General features: G+C 39.5%; 1 long non-coding RNA gene across 1 annotated transcript; it reads left to right on the plus strand.

Annotated features, from left to right (window-relative positions):
- Nucleotides 1–13,991: 13,991 nt before the first annotated feature.
- Nucleotides 13,992–18,500, plus strand: LOC142099118 (uncharacterized). The gene is made up of 2 exons (XR_012678476.1): nt 13,992–14,485; nt 15,199–18,500. It is a non-coding gene; the product is annotated as an uncharacterized LOC142099118 (long non-coding RNA).
- The last annotated feature ends 1,695 nt before the right edge of the window (nt 18,501–20,195 follow it).

Consider the following 20,195-nt stretch of genomic DNA (forward strand, 5'->3'; position numbering starts at 1 on the left):
TAAGAGCACTGAGGACACTTGATCGTACTTCTCTGTACATTTTTGGTATCGCCTGCCTAGTGAAGTGGAATCTCGAGGGGATTTGGTACCGGGGACACAATACCTCCATCAACCCTCTAAATCCCACTCCACTGATGGCGGACACCGGGCGCACGTCTAACACCAACATTGCAGTTACAGCCGCAGTTATACGCTTTGCAATAGGGTGACTACTATCGTATTTGGTGGTCATGGCAAACGACTGTTGGACGGTCAATTGTTTGGTGAAAGACTTAGCGGTCTTACGACTTCCCCTCTGGGAAGATGACCGACTAACAGCAGCAACAGCAGCAGTGGCAGTAGTAGGCGTACCGCTGCAGGATTCCTCGGATGAATCCCGTATTGAGGAGGACTCAGTCTGGCTGGTGACTTGGGCTGCAGGACTGAATCTGATGGAGATTGTGGAGGAAGTTGACGAGGAGGGTGTTGCTGGTGTGTATCCAACTGGACCACGGGATTTAGGTGTCCCTGTACCGATGAGGGTCCTAGCCCCAGTTCCTGAACTAACCACTGAACTATGAAGGTTATTCAGGTGACGTATAAGGGAGGATGTTCCTAGGTGGGCAAGATCCTTACCCCTGCTTATTTGAGCTTTACATAAGCTACATATTGCCATACATTGGTTGTCTGGATTTGGATAAAAATAACTCCAGACCGAAGAGGTGCATTTTTTGGTCTTCTGACCAGGCATGACGATGGGCTTTTTCATCCCATGGACATCAGCTGTTTCCCCCCCTGGTGCCTCATTTACAATAACCACATCACCATCCTCATCATCAAGTTCCTCCACAGCGCCAGCTACATCATCAATAGCCTCCTCCCGAGCCACCTCTTCCCGTACAGTGATGGGAAGGTCAGGCTTGACAACCACCAACACGCTTGGACTCGCCTTGGGGATTTGTGATAATTTCTCTTTAGAAGGCAGAGTTGTTTGCTGTTTTGTTGCTGACAGCATAACTCTCTTCAATTTTTTGTAGGGGGGGGGAGGAGGAGGAGGGCTAAGATCCGTGGGTGAAGCTGAACCACTAGTCATGAACACGGGCCAGGGCCTAAGCCGTTCCTTGCCACTCCGTGTCGTAAATGGCATATTGGCAACTTTACGTTTCTCCTCAGATGATTTTAAGTTTCTCTTTTTGCTACTTTTTCTTAACTTGGGCTTTTTGGATTTTACATGCCCGGTACTACGAGATTGGGCATCGGGCTTGGAAGACGACGTTGATGGCATTTCATCGTCTATGTCATGACTAGTGGCAGCAGCTTCAGCATTAGGAGGAAGTGGGTCTTGATCTTTCCCTACTTTATCCTCCAAATTTTTGGTCTCCATTATATGTAGCACAAGATACTGCAGAATGTGTGAACTTGGTAATATTGCAGTACCAATGGACTTATAATGCTGGATTGGTTTTGCAAATTTGGTTATAATTATTATATATATTTTTTTTTTTTTAAATTTTTTATTTTTTTTTACTTTTTTTTTATTTTTTACAAACTTGGGAATAATGGGGAAATAACTATGCCCTTAGAAGCACAGAGCACAGGACACAGCACCACTGGACTGAACAGGACACGGCACAGGACCCAGCAGCACTACGGAACTCAGCAGGACAGAGCACAGGACACAGCACCACTGGACTGATACTGCAGAATGTGTAAACTTTGTAATATTGCAGTACCACTGGACTTTTACTGCTGAATGTGTGAACTTGGTAATATTGCAGTACCAATGGACTTATAATGCTGGATTGGTTTTGCAAATTTGGTTATAATTATTATATATATTTTTTTTTTTTTTAATTTTTTATTTTTTTTTACTTTTTTTTTATTTTTTACAAACTTGGGAATAATGGGGAAATAACTATGCCCTTAGAAGCACAGAGCACAGGACACAGCACCACTGGACTGAACAGGACACGGCACAGGACCCAGCAGCACTACGGAACTCAGCAGGACAGAGCACAGGACACAGCACCACTGGACTGATACTGCAGAATGTGTAAACTTTGTAATATTGCAGTACCACTGGACTTTTACTGCTGAATGTGTGAACTTGGTAATATTGCAGTACCAATGGACTTATAATGCTGGATTGGTTTTGCAAATTTGGTTATAATTATTATATATTTTTTTTTTTTTTTAATTTTTTTATTTTTTTTTACTTTTTTTTTATTTTTTACAAACTTGGGAATAATGGGGAAATAACTATGCCCTTAGAAGCACAGAGCACAGGACACAGCACCACTGGACTGAACAGGACACGGCACAGGACCCAGCAGCACTACGGAACTCAGCAGGACAGAGCACAGGACACAGCACCACTGGACTGATACTGCAGAATGTGTAAACTTTGTAATATTGCAGTACCACTGGACTTTTACTGCTGAATGTGTGAACTTGGTAATATTGCAGTACCAATGGGCTTATACTGCAGGATTGGTTGTGAAAATTTTGTGGTAATTAAAAAATATTAAAGTAGTTTTTGGTATTTTATAAAAAAAACTTTTTTTTATTTTTTTAAACACAGGGGAATATTGGGGAAATAACTATGCCCTTAGAAGCACAGAGCACAGGACACAGCACCACTGGACTGAACAGGACACAGCACAGGACCCAGCAGCACCACTGACCTCAGAAGGACAGAGCACAGCACACAGCACCACTGGACTGATACTGCAGAACACAGCACAGCACAGCACAGCACAGCACTAAACAGCACAGCACTAAACAGCACAGAACTAAACAGCACAGAACTAAACAGCACAGAGGACCACCTAACACACCCTCCCTCTACCCTGATCAATGCCCGAGTGAAGATGGCGGCGACTAGCGGGGAATTTATAGGATCCGAGTATCGCGAGATCCGACAACGGGATTATGAGTCAGAGCCTCAGTTTCACTTTTGAATTTGGCGCCAATACCCGGATCTGTCTCGGATCCGACTCGGATCCGCAACGTTCGGGTGGGCTCGGATTTCAGAAATCCGAGCGCGCTCATCCCTAATGAAAACCTAATCCTACCTGGATTACACATAAAGCTCACAAGTAAGCATGACGAAGCTTGCAAATAACCACTTGAACACAGAAGAGTTATGCACATATGACAAACCCCTGGTAAATCTACTATCAGGAAGTGTATAGTAGTTTTATGCGTAAAAATGTAACAATTTTCAGAGGGAGAAAGGCACAACTAAAATATTTTATTTTTTTTATAAAAAAATATTTTATTTGACAGGATGGGAAAAGAGCACATTGTGATATACGTAGACACAATGAGCCTTTGCTATTATATCTGCAATAGTTCTAATGCAGCAACATGTATTAAATCACTGATTAGGAAACCCTAATTAAAGTTTTTAAAATATGAACTATTATTTGCAAGTGTAAATACTTTCTGTGCTTCTTGAACATTGTAAAGTCGGAAGAGATAAACATTTGTTGTGGTTTGGGACCAAGAATAAGTCTTAGGAGTGAAAGGAAAAAATTAATAAACAATGCAAAAAATGTCCCCAATCCAGCCTACTCAGTATCGGGCCTGGTCCTCTAGAGAGTACCGGCTTAATTCAGAGTAGCACTGGGCTCTGCCTCCTACCCCCTAGCCGTTGAGAACCAAGTGCCAGCATGCACATGGCAAACAGTCCATACTGGCACTTTTAGTGCCCCACGTGTGCACTACATTTACTCTGCCACTATTGCTTTAAAACCAATTGCCCCCAGCAGAAACTCAATAAGTAATGGCCCTGAAACTAATAAAGAGATCATGTCCTAGTGTAGTGATAGAAATCATGCCCTGATCTTATTAATGAAATTATGCTCTAATCCTATTAATTAAATCATGCCCCTTATCCCATTAGTGAAATCATGCCCCAATCTTATTAATGCAATCATGACTTGATCTGAATAAGATAAGAGACTGATCCTGATTGGCTGCCTGAATTTAATTCCTTTTGCGTCAGGTGCTCCTCTGGAGCAGTGCGTTTGTTCCATCTGGTTGTATTTATATTTCCCATAGGATTATGTTGGACCTAGACTGAATTAGGATGTTAGGTAAGTATAAAAAAAGCCTCATTAAGCCACATTTCCTGGGGGTGCTACACTTACATGAACACGCTCCTGCGGAAATTCAGATATTTATGCCACAAATATTGTCATACCCCCAACTCTGAGGTCCTGAATGTATCTTGTTACTGTCACATGCTTACAGTGTGCAGCGCCTATATTAAGATAGGGCAACGCAAAATACACACATAGGGGTGCAAAATTGCAACCTGCACTACATCAGGCCCTCAGTGTATATATTATTTATTAAAAATACAACTGCTATGAATTTAGGTATAACATAATATAAAACTAATATTGCAAATTGATACACTGATAGGAAATCTTTTGTCTGGAATGCTTGGGACTTGGGGAGTTCTGTAATGTTTTTTTCTCACAATAATTTGGAACAGCATGTTCCAAAAATGACTTCAGTCTTCCCCATAGTGGCCCTTCTCTCCCGGAATGTCCGGGAGACTCCTGAATTTGTGGGAGTCCTCCTGAGCAAACTCCCGGCTCGAGCCTACCTCATTAGTGAAGTGGGTGGGGGCAGGGCTTAGTGCCGCGATTATTGCATCATCGTAGCCCTGCCCCCTGTTGTAATTGGCCAAAATGGTGACACTTGCTTAGGGGCCAGGGCCAAAAGGACGCGATTCGTCAAGCCCTGCCCCCATAAGCCCACCTCCCCCCGGATCTCCCGGAGGCCAACAAGTACGGTCTTCCCCAACACTGCTGCTGAAGTTTTCCAATATGCCCAACAGTGATTGTAAGAATTATTACAAATCAGCTGCAATTATTTACTTTCCTGGGTTTTTTTTTGTGATTTTCATAACTTTTCTAAATTACCGGTTTAGATAAGAGAACCCATTAGTCATACTTGCTTACTCTGCCGGAATGAGGAAGTATAGAAAGTAAGTGAGTCTTTTATTAGATTGTGTATTACACAACAGTTCTGCAGAAATAGAATCATTGGCGCCAACACTGATCAGTAGTGTGGTTTCTCTTTGGGTAGAATCCCACAAGTTAAGAAGCCCTCTTCTTTTAAGTTTGAACACAATCTGAAATATTAACATTTTAATCAGGACGTCCAAGCATATATAAGTTATTCCCTTTCAGAGAATGATGATTTTTTTTAAATTAATACGGAAACAAAGTTAGGTATCCGCAAATACACCAAGCAGGTTTAGAACATGAAATCCCACAACTCAGGATAAAACATGTCATTGACTGGGGGTGGAGACATGCAGATACACATGCGTCTTCTTCAGTCCCATCCCACTTAGCCTAGATTCCCTAAGGTACATGTTTGCTGCCCTAAACATAGTGATTAAAGCTGTAATTCATCAATTAAAGCTTAGAGGTATACACAGCATTACTTCATTAAGACCATACTAGTTTCATTCTGAAACTGACAGGCCAGGCCCAGCCCACATAGTCTCAATAAGCATTTCTGCTTTCCAATATTTCCAGATAGCTTTATTTAAAACCAAATGTAAATATTGATAGGGAAAAACTGCTGAGGGCTTGTCAATTACATTGTGATTTAAAGAGTTGTTCTCTGTATTTGTGGGTCTGCATAGCACCTACATGGGGTAAACTCTGTGGTCACAATGCAACACCAAACATTTACTTATCTGCTGCTTGGAAGAAGCTGAAATTTAATTCAGTGATTGGCATAATTCTATCCACACAAGGCACTATAAATATACAACTATTGTTGCCTTCCATACCCAGATATTCAGAATAGATATGTAAAGGCGTATTTAAAGGGACACTAACGTAAAAAATTTTATGCTTATGTATTTAAATAGAGGACTCTACAGTTCAGTTACCGTGTATGGAACACACAGTGCATTTCATTTTGCGGGAGTCTCCCGGACATTCCGGGAGAGTAGGCAATTATGCGTTAAAGAAAAGCTGCTAATGAATCTCTAGAGACTGAAGTGTCTTTTACATTTCTGTCTCTATTACTGAAGTCATCTTGTCTTACCTGTCAGTCTTTGATCAAATCTTGGTCTCCATGAAGATGGCCACCTCCATAGGCATCAATACATGGACATAGGACACAATTTCTGAACTGTGTCATCATGCCACAGATGGCGAAGCCAACCACGTCTTGTACTGGCTCAGCATCAGGGAGAATGCCAGACTCTTCAGGGAGTGAGGGAGATCACCCCTATTTCAGGGAGTCTCCCTGACATTCAGGGAGAGTTGGCAAGTATGATGTATACGCCAACTTTCCAATAATTCCAGCCGCCTTTCAACACTAGGGGCCTGTATCATTAAGGAACGTAAATACCGCTATGTGCCGGATTCTGCATAAAATCGCACTTACGTGCTAAGAACTGGACAATACGCCAGTAAACAAAATAACATCCAATTAATGTTCGAGCGCAAAGGACCTCTACTACAGCCTACGATTTCAGGGGTGGAATGGGGAGGGGAGTAGGCATATGCATACAGTCAATGTACAGTATGGGCGCACCAAGCTCGAGCACACGCAGCTCTGCCTAAATCAAGCCTTGGGTATCTCAAAATTAGATGTTTTTCAGTTGTATCACTTGCACCAGCTCCGGGGCAGCTGCAGTAAGTGCCGAGTGATTGTGACCATGGTCATATATTAAAGCTAGAACATGTGTTTGCAACCAGCAGCAACTGTGAAAATGCATTTTATGTACAGCAGGCATTAATAACATCCTAATAAATGTATTTTATATGTCCGTCAGAGCAGAGCGTACCTAGACCCATATTCAACAAGAGACGTGTCTTCAGGTCCACTCCTAATTGAACACTGACGTGCGTGTGCCCGAATTTTATAAGCGTTTTAAGCAAAAACACAATTTACGTTTCTTTTTTGTGCCTAAATGAATAAGACTCTAAGGGGTATATTTACTAAACTGCGGGTTTGAAAAAGTGGAGATGTTGCCTATAGCAACCAATCAGATTCTAGGGCCTGAGTCATTAGTGATCTTAACTTGTGCAAAAGTTAAGATGCATATTTTAAGAAGAATCAGGGAGATAAGAGTGAAGTTAAGATGGATTTTTATCTTAACTTAAGAAATTCTTCACTTACGCTGTGGATTTTGATTCTTAATCCTTTTCTGGTCATGAACAGAGTGGATTTGCTTAAGATAAGAAAAAAACGGCAGATAAGATCACTAATGAATCAGGACCCTAGTTATCATTTGTTTAGTATCTTCTACAAAGTGACAGCTATAATTTGATTGGTTGCTATAGGCAACATCTCCACTTTTTCAAACCCACAGTTTAGTAAATCTAGCCCTAGTAGTCCATCTATCCATCTAGATTTGCTAGGCAGTGGAAAAACGTGAAGATGTGCACTGTGCAAAGTTTTTTAGAACCAACCCCAGCATTATATATATATATATATATATATATATATATATATATATACATATACATTCACATTTTTTTTACTAAAATACTGCTCAGTTTTGCCTCAATTATGTCTTAAATTAATCATGAAAGGGAGGGAACATCTGAATTTTTAATCGGTCAAAGTGCACATGAAAATGCGCATCTCTAGAAGGTGCAAAGCTGGCCATTAAAAGTATACGATGAGATACAATCAAAATAATAATTGTGATAGTCCCCAGTGTAGCCTTGACGTAGAATATTGAGAAAGCCCTATAGCTACATCATTTATGGTCAACTTGTTGACAGACCCAGCTTGTGGATAAGTGGTATGTGTGACTAGATAGATCACATATGGGTGGCTGGCATAACATGTCTTTGGAATTATTACTGAAAATGGAGTCCAGAAAAACTGCCAGATATCTGATAGCTTCTGCCTATTTGTTAATGTGCAGTCTAACACTGCAGCCTTGTGAGTCTATTATTTTAAAGAGATATTATGGGCAATTCTTTCAATCACAGTACATGCAAACTAAAAGGAGGGAAAGCCAATGAACTTAGTGGTGATAGAGTGCACAAACTTATACAAGATAAATAAAATGAATGAGTTGTCTGTCTTCAGTCACTTGATGGATGGATTATGACTTATTGCAGGGGAGATGCTATGCATGTGTTTGCTTAAATGTAGAGGAACAACATCTGCACAAAGCACATGGCCAACATTATAGGCACCACTTGGACAAGGATTATTTAGGTGGATACACAAAGGTGTAAGGGTGCAGATGCATTTGTGTAAATATGTAAATATATGTTCATGTGGTTGGTGTCTAGTATATAAAAAGTTATAAAATCGTGGAGTAATTAGATCATGCAGATTATTGGTGGATTCATAAGGAGGAGGATTATTGGAAGCTGATAGAGGAATACCCATGTTTCAGTTAAACCTAGAAAATGCTGCCTTGATTTACAGATTTAGTATAAGAAAAAAGAATCCCCCAAAAAATCTAGTAGCATGAAGCAAGACATACCCCCGACCCCCCCCCCCCTCCTCCAACTAGCTCCAACATTAAATTAATAACATTACCATTTAATAAACAGAGCATTTCTCCCAACCGGCCCTGATATAAAATGAATAGCATACACATCTGATACAGTGACCCCACATTGCATTAATAGCCGCTAAAATATATTAATAGTCCCAACCAACTCCCCATTACATTAATAGCCCCATTATAATGTTAACCAGGGGAGGAATCACAGCACAGGCCTGGCAGCCCAGTCTGGACTCCTCCTATGTTTAAAAAAACTGAAGAAAAAGACGTTCCGTGTTCTTTCAAATTCCCTCCCCTGGCAGGTCCCTGGGTGTTTGATTTTCTTATGCCTCAGTCCGGCCCTACTAAAGCCGACTCAGACAGTTCGCTATAGGACCAGTCTGGGGGGGGTATATGCCACCTTGCCCAGCCAGCCCTTGCCCTTGCTTACGGTGACTGTCCACTGATAACAAACAGATGAAGCTTATTGTGAAATCCCTGGGAATATGTTGTAAGACAGTTTGTATAAATAATAAGGAAGAGACTGTGCTCCAATCACAATTTGAAAGGGCTGCATGTTTGAACAATTCTAAGGAATTTAAATTACCATGAAAGTGATGTAAAGGGACTGCTAGCACTGACAATGAGACATGTTTTAAGGTTACTGTAGCGCAATTGCATCATTTAGTAGAAGCCAACTTGAAGAGGTGCTCTGTCCGTTGCATCATGTACTTTTTCACACTACAATACTTATTATAAACATTCAAGCTATGAAAAACCTGGGAACAGTGATCATATTAACCCATGGACTGGGATGACATATTCATAAACACTCCATGACTTCCTTCTCTCATTACCAGATGAATTTTCACATTTTGCTGATGTACCTGTTCCACAGAGAAAACATTTTTCTAGTCCACATAAGTCAGTTTTATATTATTTTTACGTGACTGATAGATGCAAACTATAATTAGGAGACCGCACTTCCCTATTGGTGTAGTAGTCAATATGCTGTCGGTGGGAAAGTAAAGGGGCAGTGGTCTCAAAACATTCACTATATTATATGCTTTGGCAGGGCGAATGAGGACCGTCCAGCATGGCCCCATCAAAATGTCAGTCGCTTGAGAGGACCAATCATTATCCGTATATGCTAATTAAGCTTCCCTTCATATTGGGAGAAATCCTCTCCACATTCAATTCTTATCCAAACATCCCTGACGAAGACTGTGAGGGCAAAACGCGTAGGTATATATATTTTTAATTACCATCCAGCTCATGAGCTCTTCAGCACTGATAACCTGCTCCTATTACATTGAGACGGAGAACTGGAGCCTTCCAGTGCATGCGTGAAGGACTAAGTACAGACCACAGGCGCCACACACATCTGTACGAGACCTAGCGGTGAAGAGGAAGGACAGAATTCCTCAAAGCTTGCTGGCGAATCCCTGCATCGAAGGCTGAGATACTCAGACACTTCCGCATTTTGAACACGACACTTGCACCGAGCACTGTTTACAGGTAATTGAAAAGACATGAACAGAATCAATCAGGTCCTACCCAGTCACTGGACCAGATGGCACAATATGCCATTACAGCCTGAGGTCATAAACTGGTTAAAAAGACACAGCAAAATGGCATTCAGAATGGCTAAAAAAAAATAAAAAAAAATTAAGAACAAGTTTAAAGCAACCAACGCCAATTACAAAAATTGTTTAGCTATATCAGTAGTAAGAAAGGCAAAAACGAAATACACTTATGTCTGAAAAATTTAAATGGAGATTGTGGGGCCTATTTAGCAAGCATTTATTTGCCTTAAATCATCTGAAATGGCTGTTACTGCATAATTAAGGCATATATTGGTATTACTGGTAACAGTAAGCAAAAACATATATATTGAAAATATCTCCTGCTTTAACCAAACTAACGATTGGTACCTGCGTTCCCTACAACTTTCTATGGGGACTGTAAACTGGAGTCAATTTACCAAGCTCTGAAGAACTCAGCTTTTCGGAGCTTGTAGTTGTTTAGCAGTTGAAGTCTACGGCCACTATAACGCAAATGCGTTGGGTAGAGGGATCTTTTGGGACCACCCTGACAAATTATCGGCACATGCACAGTTAGGTCAGCAAGAGAAAGGAATGAGAAAACTTACACTTTCTCAATGAAATTGTCTTTGTCTGATAGCTATATATCGGAGGGGCATGATTAGGACCAGAAATTGATCTGAAAAATGCTTCTACTATTGCTGCAATCAGCAGTGATAAGAGATAGTCCAATATGCGGCCTATATAAATAACCCCCTTTGTTCCAAAAGACTATGGGAAGGCAAAGCTATTGAATATTTGTATTGTTCCTCTGTGTATACAAAGGAACAAGCTGGTTTGATATGTTGTATATTGAAGTTACTGACACCATACCAAATGTGTCGAAGTGGCTGCCAAGAACTTGAAAAATAATGAAGAAAATAAATGCAAATAAAGCATTGGATTAGATGGGTTACAAGCACACGTCCACAGAGAAATTAGCTTAGTTATTGTCAAACTATCATTTCTAACGTTTTAAGACTACAAACTTGTAAGATAAAAATAGATTGACATAAAACATGTTAAATATGATTTTTTGTTAAGGCCTCATAAGGCCTTTGTTCAGCCATTTTATTGTAACTTGTATAGAAATATTATTTGCTAGAAGAGATTATTCATTTTTCTGTTAACTTGCAGTTTTGCAATATGTGAGCCTATGGCCTTGAAGTTGAACTAATAGAGAACACCTGAAGAATGTAACCAGTTATGAAAACAATAATGAGCTTCATATCCAGCTGGTAGTATGGGAGCTGTATCCATGGTGTTGCACATAGCATATCTCCAACTCCCCTTGAGATAAGAAATAATAGGCTCATCTGTCCTTAGAAGGGGGAGAAAAGTAAACACCTCAAGAATACGTGAGAAAGTTAATCAGTAGCGCTTCTCATAAACTAGTGGTATAAACTATTGTATGCATATGACGTAGGATTCATTTATTCAGTAGCCTATAAAAACCTGTATCTTTGTATCAATAAACTAGAGAATATTCCTTGCATACAGAACTTGGTCTGTGTCAATTCTCTCCAGCTGATTGAAGCGCTTCCAGATATACTTGACACCACAGGCAGACTTGGGTCAGAATTTTAGATCTAACAACTTGGAGGTCCCACCGAGATTCGCTGTCCAGCAGGCTACAAGACAGACAACGGAGGTTTCCCAGCACATTGAACCCCAACATCCGCGGTCAGTAGATTTCTACTCGTTGGTCTTCCTAGTCTGGGTCACCTCATGTCTGTCTGAGGCACCTGACACGCGAATTTGTGAGTCTCAAGTATCATCTGATTAATATAATACAGTATTAACCCAATTTGTTTACTGTAATTGTATTGTTGATTAGATTTTTGAAAGATGATTGAATTTTGAGTGCATGTGTTTGTACCTATGTATGATGTATAAAGCATAAAAGTCACATAAGACATTGATCAAAGAAGCATGTAATGGAATAGAGGGATTTAGAGAGTTATTGTTTTGAACATTGAGTGAACATTTTAGACACCATCCCCAGAGGTATATCAAAGAAGGGAGATTCTGTAATCTGCCCAAATTGTGTAAGAGAGATTTCCAAAAGACCTTCGTCCCAGATACTGTCAAAGCACGGACATCCAGTACAAGGAGTCCACAGAACGGGACGTCCAGTGCAAGGACAACCCACAGAAACTAGATAAGAGTCCCGATTTGGACTCAACAGAATACTGTCAATACGAGTAATATAGATAGTAAACAAATGACAGCAGCTCCCTCATAGATATGATGCACAAAGACTAAAGGAAATGGGGGAGTAGAAGGTCTGCAGGGAATTTTTCAAGAAAGCGGGGATAGCCAAAGATATGTGTGGATGGAGAAACAAAGGTGTTGCAAGTGGTAATGTGACAAGAACAAAGGGGTATTGAGATCAAACCCCAAGAGATTGTTTGAGGTGGCACAGGAAAGTTAAGAGATCTGAAAAGTCGAAATATATGTGGATATGCTAAATGCATCGGAAGCTGAATAATGAATCAAGTAGGTTGTATATTATAAATGTATGTTTGATCCTGTGCAGCTGAATAAGTGAAATGTGCCCCTCCCTTATTCTGTGTAAATGATTTCAGTGTGTTGAGATAAGAAGCACACTGTTTTTTGTTTTTTGACAATGTATGTAAAATTAAAAAAATGTGTCCGGAGTGCTGATTGATGATAACATGTTGAAGCTAACTTGTATTTAGTGTAATGCTGGGACTTGTAGTTCCACAGCAGTAGGCTGGAAGATGTCAGTTAAGTTTTCTTTCTCTGTATGTGAGTTTTGTCTCCGTCTTACTGCGTGTGAGAGAGATCCGTGATAATTCACATTGTTTGTTCTCTGTCTTAGTGCTCTATAAGGGAGATGTTTGATTTACTTTAAATCACAATGTTTGTCTGTCTTGTCCGTTTTTTACAAGAGACATGTTTCAAGGTTGAAAAAGTTGTACATTCATTGCTTAATGATAAGCTTTTAAAAAGATACAAAAGAAGTTTTAAAATGTTTGGTCCGATTGCACGGACAAGATTGTAAATAATGTACATTATCACTATAAGTACTAGTGTCAGAACAAAGCTGGCTGGGATCCAACAAGCCGTTTCTGTATTTGAACAAAATAATTTTGTTTCTGAAGTTCAGAAATATAGCTTTCTCTTTAATGAAGTTGAGAATTGTGGGAGTGAGCTTACATGCTGTTTTTATCTGTGTTAAAATGGCGCTGATGAATGTTCTCAGAAATCAGGAGGGTTTGTTATGCCTTTAAAGAAATGTTACGAGATAAAATGTCGTCTGTGAGCGAGACTTAAGTGAATATATTTTTACTTTGAACACGAAAATCACAGAATCTAGAAATATGTGTGAATATTTGGTCACGGGAGAGAGATTTTGTTGAGAAAATGTTGAATGATTTACAGACACAATGTATTGTGTCTAACGAGAGTACTCTGATTTATGAGACAGTGCTGCTTTTAAAATGGTTGAATACTTGGAACCAAGATTCCAGATTGAATGTTTCTAAACCCGGAAATTTAATTAGTGTCATTTAAAAGGGCTGTACTAAGAGATGATAAGAAAGGAGTGGCTTTGAACACTCGCCCAGGTCTCGTCACTTTGACATTCTCTATTTGTGAAATTAGGGACTGCCCCTTTGAGGAAATCAAGGCATGGAACGCATAGCGTCACAGTTAAGCTTTTAGCAGCTGTTCACTGGTTACCTGATAACAGTATACACGCATGTTACAGTTACAGTAATTCCTAGTAAATAAATGTTAATCTCTATGCAAAAGTTTTTTTATTCACAGGTCTCCAGCTGCAAAGACCCATTAGGCAATCCAGATTGCATTGATTTAACTTCCAATGCACCATCTTTGCACCACAACAAACATAAGTATAAACTAATGAAGGATTTAAATAACGTAAACTCTTCTGAGTAATGATTACCTTGTTTTGGAAGAGATATTAGAGTTTATGTGCTATTCGCATAGCAAATGCATGAACTAGGTGGTTTTTCTGTATGTGCAGAAAGCAAAAGGTTTTTATTTGTATCCTCATTACAGTTTTGAGTAAATCAGTGTTTGTAAAGACATTTACTGCCCTTATTTACTGTGCTATAATTGTCATATACTGTAAATAATTCTTTTTATTGTGGGTATGGTAATGCATTGATGGGAATTCTATATTTTTATAGAAATGAAAAAGATTTAAGACTTTAAGAGCAATTGTATGTGCTCCTGCATTAGCACTTCTGGATCATAGCAAGCCATTTATACTCTCCTCTGAGCAGAACCAAATGTTTAACCAATTTTAAGCTGAAATAACTTCAGCGCCAGCACTGGCTTTGCCAGATTATGACAAGCCTTTCACATTATTTTGTTATGAAGTCAGTGCACATGTACAAGGAGTACTGACACAAATACATGGTCGCAAGCTAAGGTCACTTGCATACTACTCTGCTTTAGTGCTTGAAAAGAGTATAGATATTGTGCTAGGACACCCAGTTACCTTAACGGTATCGTACGTTGTGACAGAAACCAAGCACAAGCAAAACATTTGTTACCGGCCAGATTTACTAAGTATGAAGATATACAGCACAAAGGACATTCCCTCCTATTGTGAAATGAGTGACATATAACACTTGCCGAGCGCACTGTGTATTTTCTTCCTCCCTTTCCTTTTTTATTAGAAGACAAAAAAAAAAAAAAGGAAGCACAAGAGGCCCCAGAGCCTCTCATGTTCACAGATATATGTTAAGACCTTCAGACAAGGGGAATCTGAGTAAACTGTATTTTAAGTTTTTTAAAGGTCCAAGGGAGACCAGAGAGGGGAGTTCATTGATATTAGCAGGAGGAATATAGATTGCACGTTATTTTCCTTTGCTGTGCGCTGTAGATGTGTACTAGACTAGAAAGGAAAGCCAAGTTTGGAAGAACCAGACTCAGGCCCATAGTAATGTATAGATCATTATACATAATTAGAAAATTCTAATATGAAAGTTTAACCCAACCAAATAAAGAAAAGAGCAACCCATGACTACAGGGGTTTACACCCAATGCAGGAATGTGTTTGTGAGTATTGTGGCCCAACACATTATTATATACACTAATAGAACTGATGATGTGGCTTATTAACAGGTTATTTAAGCTAAGTGTTTCTCTTCCAGAAGAATTAAAGTTACCACATCTGTCTTAACCGTTGTACTGTACACTCCATCTAATGAGTGTAAACTTTGTGGAACTCAGAAACCAAGAACCTTTTCCTTGGATTCCACATGCTCCTTACTGAAGCCTATCCTAATGAAGTAGCACTGCTTACTCCCAGTAACGTTACACTTAAGCAGTGCACAATGTTGAATCCTGCTGCCTTATTGCAGCAAGTTTCAAAAGATGGGAGAAGTACCTGTATATATTGGGGTTACCCTAGGGATTTGGGGGAATTCCATTCCAGCTTGAACAGAAAGAAAGAAAAAAAAAAAAAAAAATGCAAACAAAATTTTTCTGAACATGATTGCATAGAACTAATGAAACAAGAATCTCTGGTTTTATCTCACATTAAAGATAAACCATTACCAGATGCAGACATCACTCTTTTTGTAGATGGTTCACACTATCACATAGATCCTGTCCCGTATACAGGGTGTGCTGTAACCACACACACAGAAATAGTGATTCAACAGACTCTACCGAGTCACATGTCAGCACAAGAAGCTGAACTAAAGGCCCTGACACTTGCATGCATATATGCAAAAGGACAAAGAGTAAATATTTACACTGATTCAAGTTATGCATTTGTAATTGCGCATGATTATGGCCCTGTATGGAAAAGTAGGGACCTTATGGGTTCAGCAAGCAAACCAGTCAATATGATGAACATACCAGGGCACTGTTCACTGCATTCCAGCTGTCCTCCAAACAGTGATGAAGGTGAAGACACACACAGAGATACTACCCCCGAAGCTAAGTGAAATAGACCAGGCCGCACGAGAAGCCGCCATAGCCCCAGTACCCCAAGGGGAGTCTATTTACATGGTGACCCCCTGACCCCTGTTTGACCAGAGCACACTCCAACTTATGGAAAGACAAGCAACAGAAAATAAGAAAAAGACCCGGGCAATACATGGAGCACTAGAAGTGCAAGGAGTGGTGTAAAGGTCAGCGTTTGTGTCTGCCAAAAGTAGTTTATCCCATTATGGCCAATATAGCACACGAGAAAGTGCATCTGGGAAAAGATGCTATGGTTGTACTCACTAGCAGCTTATGGATAGTACCAGGGTTCGCCCAAGCAGCACAGTCGTTAGTGGCAGAATGCCTAGTCTGTGCACAAAGTAACCCGAGTAAGTCTGTCCTATGGAAAAGCACACCCCAGACATAATATCCCTATAAGAGGATACAGATAGACTTTATAACTTCCCAAATGCTCGGGCTTTGAGAATGTGCTTGTCTGTGTCAACTTCTTTAGTCACTGGCTGGAGACATGACTGTATAGAAAAGCAAATGCTAAAGCATTAGCCAAGAAAATTGCGAATGAGGTAATCTGATGATATGGTGTACCAGAGGTCATTGTAAGTGACAGAGGGATACACTTTACGGGGCAAGGATTCCAGAAACTATCACACCCCCTACAGATCCCAAAGTTCAGGATGTATGGAGCGCCTTAATGGTACACTGAAATTGAAAATGCAGAAAATAATGGCTGAAACAGGTCTGCCATGGATCTCATGTTTACCTGCACTCAGTAAAAAATACTGCTAGGAAAGACACAGGTTTAACACCATATGAGATATTGTTTGGCACAGCAAACAGAACAGGCTGTTATTTTCCATAGCAACTACACCATGTATATAGTGATTTGTTGAATTATGTTGCCTTATTATAGAAACAACTAACTGAAATACATGGTCAAATATTCTCCTCCATTGCAAACCCTAATTTTGATACAGGTACCCATAAACTGCACCCTGGGGGGCTGGGTGGTCGTGAGAAAGCACATCAGGAGAAGTCTTGAACCCAGATACAAGGGTCCTTATCAAGTCCTGTTGACGACTCCCATGGCAGTGAAAGTACAGGAAAGAGACACCTGGATTCACGCATAACACTGCAAAGTCTTCAAATCAGGGGAGTCTTGTTCTGATAAATAGAAATGACTGTCTCATTGTATTGATATGTCTTGCCAGAATAATTGTGACTGAAGTAGGGATTAAGGCCTCCCTAACCCAGTATGAAACAGACAGTTAAGTGACATATTGCCTATGCCACTGTGAGAAACATATGGGAAGGAGTGCTCAACAATTTGCACTCATAGTAGAGTAAACTCTGAAAATGTCTTTGTGCAGATGCATAACCTCATTGGTAAAGTTGTCAGTAATGATTCATGTTGGATATTGGAAATATTGGCATTAGTAGCAAATGGTTTAGCAATCCTGTTGATCGTATAGGTGATAATGAAACTAAATATATGGCTGATTAAGAAGTTACTGACACTTGATTGTTGTCTCTCCAAAAAGGGAACCACTGAAAATCCCGAACCTCTGATGATCACAGAAATTACTTCTGAAACCTGACCAGACTATGAGTGTCATGAATTATTTGGACTAGCAAAGCCAAAGAACTGCAGAGTTTGCAACAAGAAACTACTAAAGATTGAACAAAGGACATGCAAGGCCTGCAGAACTACTATAGACTCATTAACTATCTTTTAAGAAACCATCTTTTAAGAAACCATCTTTTAAGAAACCATCTTTTCTAGACATGGACATTTGCCAAAATGCATCTCCTCATAAATCAAGTTAGGACAGGGAGGATCACAGGCTTATTAGTGGGGGATGAGTTGACAGATTCCTAAGGGGACCAACTCTATGCATGTGGCCTCCTACATGTGTATAAGTACCTGCTTATTAAGAATGTGGTTCTATAGATAGGATTAGGTAGGTAGGAGGAGAAAGGGTCGAAAATTGAATAAAAGATGGGAAATGTTAAATATGATTTTTTGTTAAGGCCTCATAAGGCCTTTGTTCAGCCATTTTATTGTAACTTGTATAGAAATATTATTTGCTAGAAGAGATTATTCATTTTTCTGTTAACTTGCAGTTTTGCAATATGTGAGCCTATGGCCTTGAAGTTGAACTAATAGAGAACACCTGAAGAATGTAACCAGTTATGAAAACAATAATGAGCTTCATATCCAGCTGGTAGTATGGGAGCTGTATCCATGGTGTTGCACATAGCATATCTCCAACTCCCCTTGAGATAAGAAATAATAGGCTCATCTGTCCTTAGAAGGGGGAGAAAAGTAAACACCTCAAGAATACGTGAGAAAGTTAATCAGTAGCGCTTCTCATAAACTAGTGGTATAAACTATTGTATGCATATGACGTAGGATTCATTTATTCAGTAGCCTATAAAAACCTGTATCTTTGTATCAATAAACTAGAGAATATTCCTTGCATACAGAACTTGGTCTGTGTCAATTCTCTCCAGCTGATTGAAGCGCTTCCAGATATACTTGACACCACAGGCAGACTTGGGTCAGAATTTTAGATCTAACAACTACAAATAGTGCCTATATTTAAAAAATAATATAAGCTTCTGCCTGGTACTTATAGACCAGTAAGTTTAGGATCTACATCATGGGAAAGATATTTGAAGGATTATTTATTAGGAGACCACATTCAACAATATGTTCTGGAAAATATCATTAGCAACAGCCAGGATTTATGAAATAAGTAACGTGTCAAATGTTCATTTTGTGAAGAAGTGAATAGGAAATTGGATAAACTTTTGACAGTGGAAGGTGTCATTTAGATGCTTCAAAGCCTTTGACACTGCTTCACAGGTGGTCAATGTGTAAGGTGAAGACTGTTGGTCTAAAAAATGCTGACAGAAATCTAAAAGGTTGAGTTGAGAGAACAGTTATCAATGGTACATACTCTAACTGGACTAAACGTATAAGTAGTAGAACCTTAGGGTACATCTTGGAAATAATGCTGTTTAATTTGTGTATAAATGAGCCAGCAGGATATTATCACATGATAAATTCAAGAGAGAAAAGTATAATTTACCCCTTTATAAGAGACTTGATTATGGAGTTCAGTTTTGGGTAACAATTTACCAAAATGATGTCATGAAACTCAAAAGAGTATAGAGGAAAGTAACTAATTTAGTAAAGGGTATATAAGATATCGGTTAAAAGGAAAACTGAGCAAGATTTATGTAGAGATAAGAGAAGATATTATATATATATTAATGCCCATACCATAAAATGTATGCCCTTTTCCGCTTCAGGTCACCACAGAGGACACAAGGTCATCCTTTGTGGCTAGAAGTAAATAGATTTCATCTCCAGCTGGGAAAAGGGTTCTTTACTGAAAAATACAGAGATGGTGCCAGTGGTAACACCTAACAGTATGGTAATCCAGGGAATTGGTTTAACTTGACGGACATGTCTTTCTTTAAGCCTAACCAAATATGGCCTTCGTTTGGAGTTGGGCTCATTTCTGCATCACAATGATAATTATAATAATTTCGCCATAACATGTGTTGTGGTGGTAGTCATGTTCCCGGTACTTATAACACCGGCACTTAGTTTGACGACATAAAATGTCCGATGCTTACATGCTCGACACTAAAAAAAGTATAGACTGACCTTAATAATGACAAGTGAAGTGTCCGACACTGTTCACATACATTCTGAAGACAAGTTATTACGGCACAGCGTTTTTACGTCATTTCAAATGGCGACCGTCATATTACCCGTTTTAAAGCGGCAATTGTGGATCTCATCTAACCTAAGTGTTGGTGTTAGGGTTAGGATTAGGGTTAGGGATCAGGTTTGGGTTTGGGTTAGGGTTAGGGTTAGGGACCTGGCATTGCCGCTTTAAAAACACTAATATGACGGTTGCCATTTGAAATGACGTAAAAACGCTGTGCCGTAATTACTTGTCTTCGGAATGTAGGTGAACAGTGTCGGACACCTGATATAGGATACGTCCTATTCTAAATCCGGCTCTATGTAACTATCTTATTTGTTTAAACTAAACGCTCAATGTTTAATATTGCTAGCATGTGCTCATTTTTTTACTCTAAAAAAAAATACATGGTAAATTCCCTTAAAGTTCTGGGCAGGTACATTTATGAATGTCACATCTAGG

Source organism: Mixophyes fleayi, chromosome 8 (genome assembly GCF_038048845.1).
Source record: "Mixophyes fleayi isolate aMixFle1 chromosome 8, aMixFle1.hap1, whole genome shotgun sequence".
Classification (NCBI taxonomy): domain Eukaryota; kingdom Metazoa; phylum Chordata; class Amphibia; order Anura; family Limnodynastidae; genus Mixophyes; species Mixophyes fleayi.